The 20,322-nt window shown below is 40.9% G+C and overlaps 12 non-coding genes across 12 annotated transcripts; all 12 read left to right on the forward strand.

The window, feature by feature from the left end:
- The first annotated feature begins 485 nt into the window (after positions 1 to 485).
- TRNAE-CUC (transfer RNA glutamic acid (anticodon CUC)) lies at positions 486 to 557 on the forward strand. The gene has a single exon. It is a non-coding gene; the product is annotated as a tRNA-Glu (tRNA).
- Positions 558 to 1,620: 1,063 nt separating this feature from the next.
- Positions 1,621 to 1,692, forward strand: TRNAE-CUC (transfer RNA glutamic acid (anticodon CUC)). Its single transcript has one exon. It is a non-coding gene; the product is annotated as a tRNA-Glu (tRNA).
- A 473-nt stretch (positions 1,693 to 2,165) lies between these two features.
- Positions 2,166 to 2,237, forward strand: TRNAE-CUC (transfer RNA glutamic acid (anticodon CUC)). Its single transcript has one exon. It is a non-coding gene; the product is annotated as a tRNA-Glu (tRNA).
- A 78-nt stretch (positions 2,238 to 2,315) lies between these two features.
- TRNAE-UUC (transfer RNA glutamic acid (anticodon UUC)) lies at positions 2,316 to 2,387 on the forward strand. The gene has a single exon. It is a non-coding gene; the product is annotated as a tRNA-Glu (tRNA).
- Positions 2,388 to 3,220: 833 nt separating this feature from the next.
- On the forward strand, positions 3,221 to 3,291 carry TRNAE-CUC (transfer RNA glutamic acid (anticodon CUC)). The gene has a single exon. It is a non-coding gene; the product is annotated as a tRNA-Glu (tRNA).
- Positions 3,292 to 3,369: 78 nt separating this feature from the next.
- On the forward strand, positions 3,370 to 3,441 carry TRNAE-UUC (transfer RNA glutamic acid (anticodon UUC)). The gene has a single exon. It is a non-coding gene; the product is annotated as a tRNA-Glu (tRNA).
- Positions 3,442 to 4,274: 833 nt separating this feature from the next.
- Positions 4,275 to 4,345, forward strand: TRNAE-CUC (transfer RNA glutamic acid (anticodon CUC)). The gene has a single exon. It is a non-coding gene; the product is annotated as a tRNA-Glu (tRNA).
- A 78-nt stretch (positions 4,346 to 4,423) lies between these two features.
- TRNAE-UUC (transfer RNA glutamic acid (anticodon UUC)) lies at positions 4,424 to 4,495 on the forward strand. Its single transcript has one exon. It is a non-coding gene; the product is annotated as a tRNA-Glu (tRNA).
- Positions 4,496 to 6,796: 2,301 nt separating this feature from the next.
- Positions 6,797 to 6,868, forward strand: TRNAE-UUC (transfer RNA glutamic acid (anticodon UUC)). The gene has a single exon. It is a non-coding gene; the product is annotated as a tRNA-Glu (tRNA).
- A 656-nt stretch (positions 6,869 to 7,524) lies between these two features.
- On the forward strand, positions 7,525 to 7,596 carry TRNAE-UUC (transfer RNA glutamic acid (anticodon UUC)). Its single transcript has one exon. It is a non-coding gene; the product is annotated as a tRNA-Glu (tRNA).
- A 1,257-nt stretch (positions 7,597 to 8,853) lies between these two features.
- Positions 8,854 to 8,925, forward strand: TRNAE-UUC (transfer RNA glutamic acid (anticodon UUC)). Its single transcript has one exon. It is a non-coding gene; the product is annotated as a tRNA-Glu (tRNA).
- A 79-nt stretch (positions 8,926 to 9,004) lies between these two features.
- TRNAE-UUC (transfer RNA glutamic acid (anticodon UUC)) lies at positions 9,005 to 9,076 on the forward strand. Its single transcript has one exon. It is a non-coding gene; the product is annotated as a tRNA-Glu (tRNA).
- Positions 9,077 to 20,322: the final 11,246 nt, after the last annotated feature.

The following is a 20,322-nucleotide window of genomic DNA, read 5'->3' on the forward strand; positions in this document are numbered from 1 at the left end:
TTCAAGAATAGACTTAAGGATATAGGTTTATGAATAGAATTAAGACTTGGTTGAGGAAATCCGATATGGTCTAGTGGCTAGGATAACTGCTTTTTACCCAGAAGGCCCGGGTTCGATTCCCGCTATCGGAGCGAGTGCTTTTGTACCGCTTTTCAAGAATAGAATTAAGACTTGGTTCAGCAAGTACGATATGGTCTATAGGCTAGGATACCTGGCTTTCACCCAGAAGGCACGGGTTCGTTTCCCGCTATCGGAGCGAGTGCTTTTTTACCGCTTTTGAAGAATAGACTTAAGGATATAGGTTTATGAATAGAATTAAGACTTGGTTAAGCAAGTCCGATATGGTCTAGTGGCTAGGATATCTGGCTCTCACCCAGAAGGGCGGGTTCGATTCCCGGTATCGGAGTGAGTGCTTTTGTACCGCTTTTGATGAATAAACTTAAAGACACATTTATAGGAATAATATTTTGGGTTGTTCCAACCAGTCCGATATGGTCTAGTGGCTAGGATATCTGGCTCTCACCCAGAAGGCTCGGGTTCGATTCCCGGTATCGGAGCGAGTGCTTTTGTACCGCTTTTCAAGAATAGACTTAAGGATATAGGTTTATGAATAGAATTAAGACTTGGTTAAGCAAGTCCAATATGGTCTAGTGGCTAGGATATCTGGCTTTCACGTATAAGGCCCGGGTTCGATTCCCGTATCGGAGCGAGTGATTTTGTACCGCTTTAGAAGAATAAACTTAAAGACATATTTATAGGAATAATATTTAGGCTGGATCCAACAGTCCGATATAGTCTAGTGGCTAAGATGTCTGGCTCTCACCCAGAAGGCCCGGGTTCGATTCCCGGTATCGCTGCTAGTGCTTTTGTACCGCTTTTCAAGAATAGACTTAAGGATATTGGTTTATAAATAGAATTAAGACTTGATTAAGCAAGTCCGATATGGTCTAGTGGCTAGGATAACTGGCTCTCACCCAGAAGGCCCGGGTTCGATTCCCGGTATCGGTGCGAGTGCTTTTGTACCGCTTTTCAAGAATAGAATTAAGACTTGGTTCAGCAAGTCCGATATGGTCTATAGGCTAGGATACCTGGCTTTCACCCAGAAGGCACGGGTTCGATTCCCGCTATCGGAGCGAGTGCTTTTGTACCGCTTTTCAAGAATAGACTTAAGGATATAGGTTTATGAATAGAATTAAGACTTGGTCTAGCGGCTAGGATATCTGGCTCTCACCCAGAAGGCCCGGGTTCGATTCCCGGTATCGGAGCGAGTGCTTTTGTACCGCTTTTCAATAATAGAATTAAGAGTTGGTTGAGCAAGTCCGATATGGTCTATAGGCTAGGATACCTGGCTTTAACCCAGAACGCACGGGTTCGATTCCCGCTATCGGAGAGAGTGCTTTTGTACCGCTTTTGAAGAATAGACTTAACGATATCGGTTTATGAATAGAATGAAGACTTGGTTAAGCAAGTCCGATATGGTGTAATGGCTACGATATCTGGCTTTCACCCGGAAGGCACGGGTTCGATTCCCGGTATCGGAGCATGTGGTTTTGTACCGCTTTTCAAGAATAGACTTAAGAATACAAGTTTATGAATAGAATTAAGACTTGGTTAAGCAAGTCCGATATGGTCTAGTGGCTAGGATATCTGGCTCTCACCCAGAAGGCCCGGGTTCGATTTCCGGTATCGGAGCGAGTGCTTTTGTACCGCTTTTCAAGAATAGACTTAAGGATATAGGTTTATGAATAGAATTAAGACTTGGTTGAGGAAATCCGATATGGTCTAGTGGCTAGGATAACTGCTTTTTACCCAGAAGGCCCGGGTATCGGAGCGAGTGCTTTTGTACCGCTTTTCAAGAATAGAATTAAGACTTGGTTCAGCAAGTACGATATGGTCTATAGGCTAGGATACCTGGCTTTCACCCAGAAGGCACGGGTTCGATTACCGGTATCGGAGAGAGTGCTTTTGTACCGCTTTTCAAGAATAGACTTAAGGATATAGGTTTATGAATAGAATTAAGACTTGGTCTAGTGGCTAGGATATCTGGCTTTCACCCAGAATGCCCCGGTTCGATTCCCGTATCGGAGCGAGTGCTTTTGTACCGCTTTTGAAGAATAAACTTAAAGACATATTTATAGGAATAATATTTAGGCTGGATCCAACAGTCCGATATGGTCTATTGGCTAGGATGTCTGGCTCTCACCCAGAAGGCCCGGGTTAGATTCCCGGTATCGGAGCATCGGCAGTTGTACCACTTTAAAGAAAAAACTTAAAGACACATTTATAGTCATAATATTTAGGGTTGTACGCACCAGTCCGTTATGGTCTAGTGGCTAGGATATCTGGCTTTCACCCAGAAGACCCGGGTTCGATTCCCGCTATCGGAACACCGGCTTTTGTACCACTTAAAAGAAAAAACTTAAAGACACATTTATAGTCATAATATTTAGGGTTGTTCGAACCAGTCGGAAATGGTCTAGTTGCTAGGATATATGGCTTTCACCCAGAAAGCTCGGGTTCGATTCCCGGTATCGGAGCGAGTGCTTTTGTACCGCTTTAGAAGAACAGGCTTAAGGATATAGGTTTATGAATAGAATTAAGACCTGGTTGAGCAAGTCCGATATGGTCTAGTGGCTAGGATACCTGGCTTTCACCCAGCAGGCCCAGGTTCGATTCCCGGCATCGGAGCGAGTGCTTTTGTACCGCATTTCAAGAATAGACTTAAGGATATAGGTCTATGAATAGAATTAAGACTCGGTTGAGCAAGTCCGATATGGTCTAGTGGGTGGGATACCTGGCTTTCACCCAAAAGGCCCGGGTGCGATTCCTGGTATCGGAGCAAGTGCTTTTGTACCGCTTTTGAAGAATAGACTTAAAGACATATTTATAGGAATATTATTTAGGGTTGTTCCAACCAGTCCGATATGGTTGAGTGGCTAGGATATCTGGCTCTCACCCAGAAGGCTATAGTACGATTCCCGGTATCGGAGCGAGTGCTTTTGTACCGCTTTTCAAATACAGACTTAAGGATATAGGTTTATGAATAGAATTAAGACCTGGTTGAGCAAGTACGATATGATCTAGTGGCTTGGATAGCTGGCTCTCACCCAGAAGGCCAGGGTTCGATTCCCGGTATCGGATTGCGTGCTTTGGTACCGCTTTTCAAGAAAAGACTTAAGGATATAGGTTTATGAATAGAAATAAGACTTGTTTAAGCAAGTCCGATATGGTCTAGTGGCTAGGATATCTGGCTCTCACCCAGAAGCCCGGGTTAGATTCCCGGTATCGGAGCATCGGCAGTTGTACCACTTTAAAGAAAAAACTTAAAGACACATTTATAGTCATAATATTTAGGGTTGTACGAACCAGTCCGATATGGTCTAGTGGCTAGGATATCTGGCTTTCACCCAGAAGACCCGGGTTCGATTCCCGCTATCGGAACACCGGCTTTTGTACCACTTAAAAGAAAAAACTTAAAGACACATTTATAGTCATAATATTTAGGGTTGTTCGAACCAGTCGGAAATGGTCTAGTTGCTAGGATATATGGCTTTCACCCAGAAAGCTCGGGTTCGATTCCCGGTATCGGAGCGAGTGCTTTTGTACCGCTTTAGAAGAACAGGCTTAAGGATATAGGTTTATGAATAGAATTAAGACCTGGTTGAGCAAGTCCGATATGGTCTAGTGGCTAGGATACCTGGCTTTCACCCAGCAGGCCCAGGTTCGATTCCCGGCATCGGAGCGAGTGCTTTTGTACCGCATTTCAAGAATAGACTTAAGGATATAGGTCTATGAATAGAATTAAGACTCGGTTGAGCAAGTCCGATATGGTCTAGTGGGTGGGATACCTGGCTTTCACCCAAAAGGCCCGGGTGCGATTCCTGGTATCGGAGCAAGTGCTTTTGTACCGCTTTTGAAGAATAGACTTAAAGACATATTTATAGGAATATTATTTAGGGTTGTTCCAACCAGTCCGATATGGTTGAGTGGCTAGGATATCTGGCTCTCACCCAGAAGGCTATAGTACGATTCCCGGTATCGGAGCGAGTGCTTTTGTACCGCTTTTCAAATACAGACTTAAGGATATAGGTTTATGAATAGAATTAAGACCTGGTTGAGCAAGTACGATATGATCTAGTGGCTTGGATAGCTGGCTCTCACCCAGAAGGCCAGGGTTCGATTCCCGGTATCGGATTGCGTGCTTTGGTACCGCTTTTCAAGAAAAGACTTAAGGATATAGGTTTATGAATAGAAATAAGACTTGTTTAAGCAAGTCCGATATGGTCTAGTGGCTAGGATATCTGGCTCTCACCCAGAAGCCCGGGTTAGATTCCCGGTATCGGAGCATCGGCAGTTGTACCACTTTAAAGAAAAAACTTAAAGACACATTTATAGTCATAATATTTAGGGTTGTACGAACCAGTCCGATATGGTCTAGTGGCCAGGATATCTGGCTTTCACCCAGAAGACCCGGGTTCGATTCCCGGTATCGGAACATCGGCTTTTGTACCACTTTAAAGAAAAAACTTAAAGACACATTTATAGTCATAATATTTAGGGTTTTTCGAACCAGTCGGAAATGGTCTAGTTGCTAGGATATATGGCTTTCACCCAGAAGGCTCGGGTTCGATTCCCGGTATCGGAGCGAGTGCTTTTGTACCGCTTTTGAAGAACAGGCTTAAGGATATAGGTTTATGAATAGAATTAAGACCTGGTTGAGCAAGTCCGATATGGTCTAGTGGGTGGGATACCTGGCTTTCACCCAAAAGGCCCGGGTGCGATTCCTGGTATCGGAGCGAGTGCTTTTGTACCGCTTTTGAAGAATAGACTTAAAGACACATTTATAGGAATAATATTTAGGGAATCAGTCCGATATGGTTGAGTGGCTAGGATATCTGGCTCTCACCCAGAAGGCTATAGTACGATTCCCGGTATCGGAGCGAGTGGTTTTGTACCGCTTTTCAAGAATAGACTTAAGGATATAGGTTTATGAATAGAATTAAGACCTGGTTGAGCAAGTACGATATGATCTAGTGGCTTGGATATCTGGCTCTCACCCAGAAGGCCAGGGTTCGATTCCCGGTATCGGATTGCGTGCTTTGGTACCGCTTTTCAAGAATAGACTTAAGGATATAGGTTTATGAATAGAATTAAGACTCGGTTGAGCAAGTCCGATATGGTCTAGTGGCTATTATATCTGGCTTTCACCCAGAAGGCCCGGGTTCGATTCCCGGTAACGGAGCGAGTGCTTTTGTACCTTTTTCAAGAATAGAATTAAGACTTGGTTGAGCAAGTACGATATGGTCTACTCGCTAGGATACCTGACTTTCACCCAGAAGGCCCGGGTTCGATTCCCGGTATCGGAGCACGTTGTTTTGTATCGCTTTTCAAGAAAAGACTTAAGGATATAGGTTTATGAATAGAAATAAGACTTGTTTAAGCAAGTCCGATATGGTCTAGTGGCTAGGATATCTGGCTTTCACCCAGAATGCTCGGGTTCGATTCCCGGTATCGGAGTGAGTGCTTTTGTACCGCTTTTCAAGAATAGACTTAAGGATATAGGTTTATGAATTGAATTAAGACTTAGTTGAGGAAGTCCGATATGGTCTAGTGGCTAGGATAACTGCTTTTTACCCAGAAGGCCCGGCTTCGATTCCCGGTATCGGAGCGAGTGTTTTGTAAAGCATTTCAAAAATAGACTTAAGGATATAGGTTTATGAATAGAATTAAGACTCGGTTGAGCAAGTCCGATATGGTCTAGTGGGTGGGATACCTGTCTTTCACTCAGAAGGCCCGGGTGCGCTTCCTGGTATCGGAGCGAGTGGTTTTGTACCGCTTTTGAAGAATAGACTTAAAGACACATTTATAGGAATAATATTTAGGGTTGTTCCAACCAGTCCGATATGGTTGAGTGGCTAGGATATATGGCTCTCACCCAGAAGGCTATAGTACGATTCCCGGTATCGGAGCGAGTGCTTTTGTACCGCTTTTCAAGAATAGACTTAAGGATATGTGTTTATGAATAGAATTAAGACCTGGTTGAGCAAGTACGATATGGTCTAGTGGCTAGGATATCTGGCTCTCACCCAGAAGGATCGGGTTCGATTCCCGGTATCGGAGCGAGTGCTTTTGTACCGCATTTCAAGAATAGACTTAAGGATATAAGTCTATGAATAGAATTAAGACTCGGTTGAGCAAGTCCGATATGGTCTAGTGGGTGGGATACCTGGCTTTCACCCAAAAGGCCCGGGTGCGATTCCTGGTATCGGAGCGAGTGCTTTTGTACCGCTTTTGAAGAATAGACTTAAAGACACATTTATAGGAATAATATTTAGGGAATCAGTCCGATATGGTTGAGTGGCTAGGATATCTGGCTCTCACCCAGAAGGCTATAGTACGATTCCCGGTATCGGAGCGAGTGCTTTTGTACCGCTTTTCAAGAATAGACTTAAGGATATAGGTTTATGAATAGAATTAAGACCTGGTTGAGCAAGTACGATATGATCTAGTGGCTTGGATATCTGGCTCTCACCCAGAAGGCCAGGGTTCGATTCCCGGTATCGGATTGCGTGCTTTGGTACCGCTTTTCAAGAATAGACTTAAGGATATAGGTTTATGAATAGAAATAAGACTTGTTTAAGCAAGTCCGATATGGTCTAATGGCTACGATATCTGGCTTTCACCCAGAAGGCACGGGTTCGATTCCCGGTATAGGAGCGAGTGCTTTTGTACCGCTTTTCAAGAATAGACTTAAGGATATAGGTTTATGAATAGAATTAAGACTCGGTTGAGCAAGTCCGATATGGTCTAGTGGCTAGGATATCTGGCTTTCACCCAGAAGGCCCGGGTTCGATTCCCGGTAACGGAGCGAGTGCTTTTGTACCGCTTTTCAAGAATAGAATTAAGACTTGCTGGAGCAAGTACGATATGGTCTACTCGCTAGGATACCTGACTTTCACCCAGAAGGCCCGGGTTCGATTCCCGGTATCGGAGCACGTTGTTTTGTACCGCTTTTCAAGAAAAGACTTAAGGATATAGGTTTATGAATAGAATTAAGACTTGGTTAAGCAAGTACGATATGGTCTAGTGGCTAGGATAACTGCTTTTTACCCAGAAGGCCCGGCTTCGATTCCCGGTATCGGAGCGAGTGTTTTGTAAAGCATTTCAAAAATAGACTTAAGGATATAGGTTTATGAATAGAATTAAGACTCGGTTGAGCAAGTCCGATATGGTCTAGTGGGTGGGATACCTGTCTTTCACTCAGAAGGCCCGGGTGCGCTTCCTGGTATCGGAGCGAGTGGTTTTGTACCGCTTTTGAAGAATAGACTTAAAGACACATTTATAGGAATAATATTTAGGGTTGTTCCAACCAGTCCGATATGGTTGAGTGGCTAGGATATCTGGCTCTCACCCAGAAGGCTATAGTACGATTCCCGGTATCGGAGCGAGTGCTTTTGTACCGCTTTTCAAGAATAGACTTAAGGATATAGGTTTATGAATAGAATTAAGACTCGGTTGAGCAAGTCCGATATGGTCTAGTGGCTAGGATATCTGGCTTTCACCCAGAAGGCCCGGGTTCGATTCCCGGTAACGGAGCGAGTGCTTTTGTACCGCTTTTCAAGAATAGAATTAAGACTTGGTTGAGCAAGTGCGATATGGTCTAGTCGCTAGGATACCTGACTTTCACCCAGAAGCCCCGGGTTCGATTCCCGGTATCGGTGCACGTGGTTTTGTACCGCTTTTCAAGAAAAGACTAAGGATATAGGTTTATGAATAGAATTAAGACTTGGTTAAGCAAGTACGATATGGTCTAGTGGCTAGGATATCTGGGTCTCACCCAGAAGCCCCGGGTTCGATTCCCGGTATCGGAGCACGTGGTTTTGTACCGCTTTTCAAGAAAAGACTAAGGATATAGGTTTATGAATAGAATTAAGACTTGGTTAAGCAAGTACGATATGGTCTAGTGGCTAGGATATCTGGGTCTCACCCAGAAGGCCAGGGTTCGATTCCCGGTATCGGAATGCGTGCTTTTGTACCGCTTTTCAAGAATAGACTTAAGGATATAGGTTTATGAATAGAAATAAGACTTGTTTAAGCAAGTCCGATATGGTCTAGTGGCTAGGATATCTGGCTTTCACTCAGAAGGCTCGGGTTCGATTCCCGGTATCGGAGTGAGTGCTTTTGTACCGCTTTTCAAGAATAGACTTAAGGATATAGGTTTATGAATTGAATTAAGACTTGGTTGAGGAAGTCCGATATGGTCTAGTGGCTAGGATTACTGCTTTTTACCCAGAAGGCCCGGGTTCGATTCCCGGTATCGGAGCGAGTGTTTTGTAAAGCATTTCAAAATAGACTTAAGGAACTTGGTTTATGAATACAATTAAGACTCGGTTTGGCAAGTCCGATATGGTCTAGTGGGTGGGATACCTGGCTTTCACCCAGTAGGCCCGGGTTCGATTCCCGGTATCGGAGTGAGTGCTTTTGTACCGCTTTTCAAGAATAGACTTAAGGATATAGGTTTATGAATAGAAATAAGACTTGGTTAAGCAAGTCCGATATGGTCTAGTGGCTAGGATATCTGGCTCTCACCCAGAAGGCTATAGTACGATTCCCGGTATCGGAGCGAGTGCTTTTGTACCGCTTTTCAAGAATAGACTTAAGGATATAGGTTTATGAATAGAATTAAGACCTGGTTGAGCAAGTACGATATGGTCTAGTGGCTGGGATATCTGGCTCTCACCCAGAAGGCGAGGGTTCGATTCCCGGTATCGGATTGAGTGCTTTTGTACCGCTTTTCAAGAATAGACTTAAGGATATAGGTTTATGAATAGAAATAAGACTTGGTTAAGCAAGTCCGATATGGTCTAGTGGCTAGGATATCTGGCTTTCACCCAGAAGGCCCGGGTTCGATTCCCGGTATCGGAGTGAGTGCTTTTGTACCGCTTTTCAAGAATAGACTTAAGGATATAGGTTTATGAATAGAATTAAGACTCGATTAAGCAAGTCCGATATGGTCTAGTGGCTAGAATATCTGGCTTTCACCCAGAAGGCCCGGGTTCGATTCCCGGTATCGGAGCACGTGGTTTTGTACCGCTTTTCAAGAAAAGACTTAAGGATATAGGTTTATGAATAGAATTAAGACTTGGCTAAGCAAAAAAAAAATTACTCCAGAACCATCGTTAACCTTTAACTTGCTCTAGGATTAACAATCTTACCCAGTCATAAATTACTTTAAAGGGAATATGAAACTATTAGTATATCTCTGACAGATATGATGCTCCTTTCTGGTACGAATATTGGAATTTTGGACTTTACTCGGGGTAAATTTGATATGGATTCTTCAAGCACGTTAGATTCCCTTTAATGTGTTGGACTCTTACCAAGAGCAGAACAGTGACGTCAGTCAAGTTACTGACGAATCTCTCCCTTTTTCTGATCATTGTATCACTGACCTCGTACCAGCTGTTGTCTTTTCTCACAAAGTTCACATAATGTCCCTCGGCCAACGATTCACCTTTATGAATAATCACCCCTTTAGTTTTAAAAAGCATCTTACTCAGTGACATTTTGATTTTCAAAACTTGATATTTTGGTCGAAATCTTAATTGGTCGACCATCTTTGTAATCGCCACGGAGAAGACACAAAAATACGTACTTCCCGCTGGATATCAATACATCACGCTCTTGTTTTTTTGGGTTGTTACAAAATACGCATGGCAACTCTGTTAATCTCATCCTTTTTTCTAGAGATTTCCAATCAATTTTATCTCGGTTTTCTAGTGGAAGATTGAAAATGTTGCTTTCAACAATAATCTCCGAATTTTGTTCAACTTGACATTTGGGGCATTTGGTAAAGTTTCGCGACTTTGACCAAAAAAGATCTTTTAGAGCCTTAGAGTAATTGGCTTCCATTTCTTGACTTAGTGTCGTCAAGAGCACCATCAAAAATTCACTGGCGTCTTGTTGATCGTTTTGTATAAAATGATTTCCAACAGCCATTCTCAGTTCCAACCCTTTACGACTGAAACTTCCTTGAGGACTCTCGATGTCGTTTATCGTGTCATGGAGGCAACGTAAAACTGGTTTTTCAACGAACGATCCATTGTAAGACTTAACCAATTCTCTTAATTCCGGCACTAATAAGAGTAGTTGCATAACGCTATTAGAATAGCACGTTACTTGATCATCGTTAGCTAAACCTTTCAAGGGAAAGCTATCCAAACTCTGTTGGGCTTTCCTTTTCTTGTTCGGTGTTTCTTCATATCTCACTTCCTCGCCTTCTAAAAGGCTTTTAGATAGTGTAGGCGCACTTCTTTTCCCACCTCTACTTTCTTTCGACTCCGTTATTTCAAAAAGAGGCAGATCTGGCCTATATTTTTTGCGAAGCCTGTTATATTCCATAATGGCTCGTCCATCCGCCTTAATTTTAGTCGGGTCGAACTGTAATAGATGGAGTCCGGCTAAGGACGTCACTCTCGATAAAGCGACGTACGCCATGCCCGTTCCGAATAAATTCGGACCCAAATCCATAATGGCGAATTTTAAACTCATGCCTTGGCTTTTGTGTATCGTAATTGCGTATGCCAGGATGACGGGAAACTGGGACCGCTTAACGTAAATCTTTGTCATGAGCAAAAATTTGACGCAAATTTTCTCAACTAAAAAGTCAGTGTTAGCGTTAGCGTCGTCGTTATTCGGTTCGCGATCTACTCTGAGAAAAATGCCGACAACGTTTCCATGTTCGTCCTTCTTGAATCCAGTTACGAAACCCATCGTACCATTTACAACGCCTTTTTCAAACCTGATGTTCCTTCTGACCATTATACGGCAGCCAACGCAAAGAATTAACTCGCTCTCCAATTAAATCGCCCGTTTGGACGGTTCGTTTCCTAGACTTTGAAGTCTCCTCAAAATGTTTTTATTCATTTTTTTGCCATAGTCAGCGAGTCTATCCTGGCAAGGAATGACTTCAACTTTCACGCAGCATTTCACAGTTGAATTTTTCGCACATGGCTAATTTAGGCATCAAACAAATTGGGTGAAACCCTTCATTGGACAGCTTAATGAAAAGGTTAATAGCCACTTCCATGTTTTCTCCTCGAGCAACCAATCTACTTTCTAAGGTTGCAACATCAGCTCTAGAAATATTTCCAATTCTAACTCTGCTTAAAATGTCGCTGTAACTTTGGTCGTTGGCTTGTCTAACATTTTGCGTTAGTTCATCGTATTTAAAAAACTTCCAAAGATCACTTCCTCCGATGCAATTGAATCTAAGTCTGGCTTCTTCGGAAGTGATTTTGATGAACGCGGGATTTCCTTGAACCGGAGGCAATTGGAAAAAGTCTCCCGAAACAAGGATAAATACAACTCCACCAAATGGTTGGTTCATTTCCCAAAATTCGTTCAGCCTCAAGTGAACGTGAGTCAGTAACACCGACGAGACCATGGAAATTTCATCAATAATTAACAGTTTTATATTTCCCAAAGTTTCTTTCATAATGCTCATATTGTCAGAACTTAGGGAATGGCATTCGGCAATACGCCCATGATCTACCGGCAACATTAGTAGTCTGTGTAATGTTACGCCATTAACATTCAACGCTGCCAAACCCGTTGGCGCGGCAATTGCCACGCTAGCAGGATTTTGAAAGCGTCGCCTTACGGCGTTGGCGAGAGTGTCGATAAGTAACGATTTGCTAGTGCCACCAGGTCCCGACACAAAAAAGCACTTGTTTCCAGATTTTTCTCCCTCTTGGGAGAAGTGATCCATGATGTGATCATATATTCGCCTTTGATCCGAGTTTAGTAACGCCACATTGTCATCATCAGTCTCGAAATTGATTTCCATGGCAGCTTCCACATCAGCCATCGCGTGTTCAGTTTCGATAACAATTTCTTTCCCTTGTAACGCATTTTCATCGTCTTCACTTTCGGCCTCAGAAATTATGGTTTCTGGCTCTTTCGCCTTTTTAGAAGCCTTCCGTTTCTTTTCAACTTCTTTGGAAACCGAGAGTTTCTCGTGATATTCTCTCATATCTTTTAACACCGAAAGCGAGTTTTCGAAAGCATCCGAGTAGGTTTCAAACTCGCCTAATAGCTCATTTTCGTCAGGCCACGGTTTGAAGAGGATCAGTAGAGCGTGACAATAACTTTCTTTCTCCTCTATCAAGTCGTGAATGTAGTGCTCCACTATGTAGGGCTTAATTCTCTTTCTCATGAAACCCAGATTGTTTTTCAACTCGATTACATTCGCATTTTTCTCGACACCATCAGAGTGCTTCGCATAATCGTAAAACTTATAGAAATCCCGCAAACTAAGATTTTCCAAGCTTTCGGGACGATTCGGATACTTGTCGTCGACGAACCCTTTTTGGCAAGTGTCCTTGCTTTCGGGGTCAGTTTCCCTCAAACGAGCGAGTTCCTTGTAACCTTTCAAAATTCTCGATCGGTTTTTTTTTCAATTTAGTGTTTATAAATTTAGTGCTGTCAGACTTGTTGTAAAGGTCTTGGCCCAGCATCATATCGAGAGCTTCATAAATTCCTATTTGCTTGCACGTCAAAGATTTCAATCTATAGGCAAATAATTTTTTGGACAAACTTTCGTTGCCTAAGTCGGCAAAAGTTTGGTCCATGTCAGCCCGGTCTCCCTTTGTCACGTAAGCCGTAACATAGTTTGCCACTATTTCCGATTCGTCCGCGACAAATTGCAAATCCATGTTGGCTTTGGAAGCCAATAGTAGCGTGGGATTATAATCATTTATTAAATCTTCGTGCTGTTTTCTCGGCAAGTCGTACAACCGTTTCTGCACCTTTTTCATCTTACGGTGACGAGTAACTGATCTAACGGAATTCATAGTCGCTACGTTTGTTACGTTACGACGGAAACCGTAACGACACACTCTCGATCCTTTTTTTAGAATTTTTCACCTTCTTGTAACAACTAGAGGTGCATTTGTGAAATTGAAATTTTTTTACCAGCCGGTGCAATTCTGGACTTACCGATGCGCTTGGCATCGAACACGTGACGTGTTTTTGCACGAAATCCAAAATAGCCTCGGGCGAAGAAGTTCCAATCTTTGGAGCGTCCTTGGCCCACAGAAGCATGTGGTAGTGAGGTAAACCACGAGATTGGTATTCAACCCGCCAAAAATGATGTTCTATCATGCCAAGAACTGGATTTTGCTTATACAAGACAAAGTTGTTTAGCAGCGACCTCACTTTGTTGTGAAAGTGCAAATTTACGCTAAGCGGATCCAAATTCAACAATTCAGCCACCGTCATTGACTCTACTCCAGCAACGTCGCAATTCACTTTTCTCAAGTGATCGTGAAGTTCCAAGTCATCGTATTCGGCTGGATTAAAAGTCAAGAGCCAGGTTGGAGGACCAAATTCCCGAATCATCGCTTAAACGGATCTAAGGACTTTATACCAGTAGTCCTAAGTACCTCGAATATGACCCAAGAAAGTGCATAAATTACTCTCAAGTTCCTTATCGCCAGATTCAACGCGACTGAGCAAATTTTCAACCCCAATTGGCATGGGTTTTTTTTACACGAAGAACGTAGTTCAAACTGCTAGAAATCGCTTTCATTTCGCATTCTTGATAAGAATGGAACAGATAGGCGTAATCTCGTCTAAAAATTGGACTCTTGTTCAAAAGACGGGATAAACGATACTCGGTTTCCGTTATTTTCCCAAATGGTCTATCATCGTGCTTGCCAAAGCGACCCCGAGGGAACAAATGAACAAAGCTCATGTATTCCAAGTTTTTGTCCCAAGTGCTAACTGGCTCGGCTTCGACGCGTTTCATTTGGTAAGCGCCCAGTAAATCTTTCGTTGGTTGAACGTTCACTGGATGAATCGAGTAATGATCGTACAAATCATTGGCTTCACCCTCAGATAGTTTTCGCAACAAAGCCTCGGGCTGTGTTAAAATTTTGTAGGCGTTGCCTGGTGCAAGCCTAGACTGATTTTCATCCTGCTCCTGTATGTTCGAAGCATTTTGGTCACCTTGGACGTCGTGACTACTATCCGCTGGCCCTTCTGTTTGAAGCGCAGCGGAAGCGCGTGTCAACGCATCAGATCCATCATTAATTAACGCAAGTGGATCTGTTAGGCTCAGTAATTCTTCGGGAGTCAATGAATTTCCATTTCCATCAATTTCTTGCGTGCCACAAATATATTCCTCATTCATTGTCGAAATATCAATGTCTTTGTAAAAAGGGTTTATCTTTTTCAGCACACTGAATGCTTTCAACACTTTTTCGAGGCAAACAACCTGCTGCCAAACCTTTTTGTCCGCAGTGGGAACGCCGTTCACCAAGATATGCAGTTCGTGATTTTTGGGCAACGTCTTGGGAATCATCTTCAAATTTTTTCCACTGGATTGGAAGATAAATTACTCTTCCCTTTAAAGCTTTAACCGTACCAAACTTCACGTTGGAATTGGTTTTAGTGCCTAACCGCACCACAGTGTGGAAGGCCTTCACAAGTTGAATTAAAACTTTCTCGAACATGTTTAAATTGGTGACATCTGGCGGAGGATTGTCAACTGCCAAGTTGTTCAGAAAACATCTAATGGGAACTTTACCCTTTCCCAAATCCGTAGCGCAGTAACGACATAAAAGCATGTCTGCTTCTCTAGCGTCCGAATTATTCATTATCCAGCCAGCTCTTAAAATCAGATAGGCCTCGTTCTCAAAAACAGCACTGTTTACCAATTTTTCTACTGCTCTTAAATCAGATTTTTTCAGTTATCTTAAACAGCAGTCGCAGAGCGTGTCGTGAAACTCGTTGGTGTTTAGCATTGCCCGAGCGAATTGATTCTCGTAAAGACTCAAGATTTCACTTTCATCGAGACTCGGCCGAGGAGCGTTAACGCTCCCTTCAGGAGCATCGTTTTGTTCCTTATTTAAATTTTTCCCACGTGTAGCAAGGGTTTTCCTTAATTCCGCCATGACATTCGTCACAGACTCGTAATCACCACTTTCAATTTCAGTTGAGATTTTAGTTAACGCGTTGAGTAACGCTTTGATGTGATAAATATTATTCAGAATATTTCTAATTCCCGAATAGTGAGGAGCCAGTTCAGCGAACGCACGCAAATAACTTTATCACTCTTCGCTATCAGCGCAGTAAGCAGTGTGTCCTAGGAACAGAACTATTCTCACCACTATTTCGTCTCCATCTGGTGGTATAGACACGTTTGATTTTTTGCAAAATTCTTTTCTTAATTCGCAAAGGTCCAAATCAGAAATAAAAATTTTAGTCAAAGATTTTTCATTCGCATTGGCAACTGTGTTTATGAAAGCTAGTTTTTTTGCAATGTCTCGATTTCGAACATTAGAAATATCACTGCATTCCCAATATACAGTTTTGTTTTGGGTTTCAATAAACCCACCTTCATTGATCACAAAATTTGCTTTTGGATTCTTCTCTTCAGTTTCAACAATGTTGAAAAGATTCGTAACAACTCCTGACTCATTAACTTGTAAAACTCGTTACTAGTTGCATTATTGTTTTTCATGTCAACGATATTTCCCATTTCGTCAACAAACAATTCTTTAGTCGAACTGGTAGCACGGTCTCTCAGAACTTTTCGTACACGACCATCAGAATCCAATTGAAAAATTTTGCCGTAATGTGACTCATCGTCATTTTTCAATATTTTACCATTATTTCCAATCGGATAATAGGTAGTTTCATGGAAATAGGCCTCTTTCATGCTACTGTGAAGCCTTTTCCCACCCACAACTTCTGCCAAATTACCAAGATCAATGGACCCAATTTCTTTGATTTTCTGAACAAAATCCTTAAATTCACTAACAATCTTCGTTACTTGGGCGTGGTAAGCCGAATATAATTGCCTTTTGAAATGCAATATTCTACCAGCTAGCACTTGGCATTTTAGCTTGTGAGAGATAGACTTCGTGCGTTGTTTTTTAGTCTCACCGTTGAAAGACTCTTAGGCCGCCAGTCTTTCAGTTAGACGTTTGACTAGAAACCTTTTATAGCTTTCAGCTATAATTTTTTGTTTTTCCTTTTGAAAATCCCCGCATTGAGAAGCTTTTTCGCAAAACCAAACTTATCTTGTTTAGTGGGTTTCATATATTTTGTTTTATTTTTTGATTGGGAACCCACATTAGTAGTGCCACAACGTGGTTTAGTCCAATTTGTTTTTTTCGCAATACCAAGGCCAGATTTACGCGCAACTTGAGTATTTGCGTTTTTTTCTTGAAGTACGCCTTGTTTTTCAGGTAGTAATTTTTAAAGTGAAGCTGATTATTTTGCTTCTTTTGCAAAGCTTTCCTCTCAGTTTCCAATTTCAACTTAGCTTCTGTTCTAATTTTTCGCATTACAAGGATATTTTTTTCCGCTTAGCTTGTTCTCGAGTAACCATTTTAAATAGTCAAGAATGGCTGTCACAATAATGTATTTAATAATATATTGCAACGGGTTTTGCAAATATGTTTGTTACACCCAGCAGTTCACAAGGAACTTTTTAAGAACTCTTTGAATTGGCAAAGGTACACACAGAACCTTTTAAATTTGCAAAGGTACACAAAGAAACCCTTGAATTCGCAAAGGTACACAAAGAAACCCTTGAATTTGCAAAGGTACACAGAGAAACCCTTGAATTCGCAAAGGTACACAAAGAAACCCTTGAATTTGCAAAGGTACACAAAGAAACCCTTGAATTTGCAAAGGTACACAAAGAAACCCTTGAATTTGCAAAGGTACACAAAGAAACCCTTGAATTTGCAAAGGTACACAAAGAAGAACCCTTTGAATTTGCAAAGGTACACAAAGAACCCTTTGCAAAACACTCAGATTTCAATGATATAGGTAATAATGAAATGTGAGTAATAAAAAATAGGCTTATCATTAACCTTAACAAAAGGAAAATTGGAAAGAAAAAAATAATTGAGCACAAACGATGTATGAAGTTGGTTTAAATAACCAACTTATTAACCCATAAAATAGTTCTAAATATAATTTGAAATAATAGATATAATTAAATACAGGTTTTTAATAGAGGAATACGAACCTTAAGCCTGGCTTCGGAAAGTTGCCGCCTAAAAGTGAACTTTGAAGAGGGCAAGGTTCGTAAGGGCGAAAAGCCGAAAAGTGAGCTTTAAAGAGGGGGAAGGGGACTCCTATAAAAAATCAAAATGGCGGCTGCATGTAAGGAAGTTTTACTAGTTAAACCTTGGTTAAACCTATCACATATAAGGGTAGTTTTTCGGTTTTAACCTGCAAAATTCTAAATATATTTATATCATGGAATTGAACGTTGGTGAACAAACATTTATTCTCCTTTTAGAGAAAATTTTGGAGTATATAGAGTGTGTAGAAAGTGGCAGAAAGAGATGTTAGTGGAAAGAGGCCAAGTCTTAAAGTAAAAGTAGAATCATGGAGTCGATAAAAGCAGATAAAAGGGAAGAAAACGGTTTGAAAATTAAAGCAATTTGCTTGAAAACAATGACCTAAAAGGAGATCCACACGAGCTGAGTTGTTTGAATATTTTTGGAAATTTCAAAATATGCTCCTGCAAATCTGTATTTTATCATTTTATGTCAGGATTTATTATAAACCCAGATTTCCCATACATGGGGCTTCACCCGATAGCAAAATTTCTCTCAAATGCTGCGGTCTTGGATTATTAGATAATCAAATGCCCTTAATCAGCAAGAGAAATAAAAATAGACGAGTATGCAACTACGAAATCTTCATGCTTGGAATATTGTTAACAAACGAAGAAGTATAAACTGTCCTCTAGTTACGCTTACTATTATCAAGTACAAACCCAAATTTTGATCTGTGATAGAAGTTATTGTGATTTTTGTCATTTGACTCATTTAGACACCGAATGAAGTCAAGATTGAAAGAATTTTACCTGACTCTAAACTTTGGAAAGAAATAATTCAAAAATGTACAAAACTTTTTTACCAGTGCATATTACCAGAATTGGTTTGTTGGAATTTTAGAAAAAATGTTCCCCGTAATGGCATTAGAGAAATTCCAGTTAACTATCTAGCCACAACAGGGTTGGCACGGAATTTTCAGAACCAAATTCCCTGACTTTTCCAGGTTTTCCCTGACCTTTTTCTCAGATTTTTCCTGACCTTTTAGGCCGAAAGTTTGAATGTTTACAGCACGTTTTAAGTGCTTATAATTAAATAAACTCTCAACATTAAGTTTTCCCATGTATTTGTTGCAACAAATAAGAAACATTTTAACTATAAATAACAGTCTAAGAGAGCATCTACTTTACAAAAACAATTCTAGACATTTTTAAGGATTAATCTAGTTTTCTGTGTTGAGAGAGCATGAGGAGAAACTTTCATTACTCTTTCAATAAAGACTTATTCCCAGAAGTTTTACCCACTAAAATCAAATTTCCTGACTTTTCCCTGACTTTCTGAAATTTTAAAAATATCCTGACTTTTCGGCCCATTTTTAAATTCCCTGACTTTTCCAGATATTCCAGGTACTGTGGCAACCCTGCACAATTCGTAAAAATCTGGTCAATAAAAAGCATTGTTATTGCGGTAAAGGGGAAGAGGGGAAAATGAAAGCTTGTGATAATGAGAACTGTGATAAGGAATGGTTTCATTACATATGTTTAAGCATTAAAAAGGCCCCAAGTACAAAATATTGGTATTGTCCAGACTATTCTAAAACCAACCCAAAACACGAGGTAGAGGTAGACCAGCAAAGAAAAAGTGATAAAACTTAATTTGTGATATTTTTTATTACTTCCACCTTAATTGTGCAATAAAAAATTTAAAATTTGCAAAAATATACTATGAACATCGTAAATCTAATCAAATGGTAATACAAGAATTGATGGAAGGCAAGTATAATAAACGGTCCTATTGAAGGAATTGTTCATCCATTCTGAATTTTTTCAAGTCTTCATAAAAATTTATTTCTTCTATGGTTAGATCAGTTTGATTTTCGGCAGTTTTGTATGTATTATTGCTTGTCTGACTCGATGCCTCCACCATTTCATCTTTAGCTTGAACAGATGCATTTAAAGAAAGTGGTACGCATTGACAAGCAACTTCAGCTCTTCCAGAATCTTCAATTCTGTCTTCAAGAATGCTTATTTCCATAATCACAGAATCATCTAGACTGTCTACCGTTAACACAGAATCATCTTGACTATCTTTCGTTAACACAGAAACGAAGAGATCATTTCCCAATGATGACATTGACATCGCCAGGGGTAAATAACGAAAGGAGTTAGAGACGCTAGCTTCCGTAGTGTAGAATACAGTGGGACCTTGAAACGTCATAGAATTTGTAACTAACGTAGTGCCATCTTTGGAACTGTATTGTAAATAAGAGCAGAACCTTAAAAGTTTTGCCTTAAAATCTAGCGCCGCAAGGTATTCTGGGTAAAGTAAAATGGCGGGTGTCGATGTTGTGAAGTCGTCTCATAAATCAACCCAATATAATTAAACAGCGATTTAAAGAAGAAAAATAAGTCAACAATTTGCAATTAGAAGCCGGGGAAATCCTCAAAATGTGATCAAACTTGTTTTGCCGTAAGTGCGCGGTTACAGAGTCGGCCCAGTGAGCCAAGGCTTAGTGGGAACTGTGGGATCAGGATCATCGACTGTATCTGTGACTGTGACTAAAGAAATTAAAACAACTAAAACTGTATTGAAGGATGCAAAAACGACATTTCATTCCATTTCATTATCGAATAAGGAATTTACCAACTTTAAAGTTGCATGTTTCTAATTCAAGTGCACCTTAATGAATAAACTTTACTCTAACCCTAATTGTCACTCAGTCGTAAGAAGACGAACACTAGCAGACAGGCGAAAATCGATATCCCAGCATGCCTTTCGAATCTTTGCTGACACGCTATTGGTTGCAAAATATCATACTTATTTTGAATTATAGGCGGCGCAACCGAGGCGTTTTCTCTTTTCTGTGTCTACGTTTGAAAGTCCCACTGCATTCTACACTACGGAAGCTAGCGTCTCTAACTCCTTTCGTTATTTACCCCTGACATCGCATTTTCACTTTTTGATTCCAATTCTGTCTTCAGCTTAGAACGCTCTAAAGACCGATTGTGTAAATCTAGTCTAGATTTTGGAGATCTTAAGCTTTGCACACTTCTATATCCCAGGAAAAGTGATGGAACCCAATCAGGGTGCGTCTCATCTTCCAAACTTGATGGTTTTCCGAAATTAAAATACATTGTATTAATGAAAAAATTTTAAAACTTGTACCATTTCTTTAATTTTAGTATTTCTTACCTGAAATAAAATGACGACTACATATTCTATGCCATTTCTGTATTAG

Source organism: Phalangium opilio, unplaced genomic scaffold (assembly GCF_054372755.1).
Source record: "Phalangium opilio isolate 3A_F unplaced genomic scaffold, DU_Popi_V2 ptg000201l_1, whole genome shotgun sequence".
Classification (NCBI taxonomy): Eukaryota; Metazoa; Arthropoda; class Arachnida; order Opiliones; family Phalangiidae; genus Phalangium; species Phalangium opilio.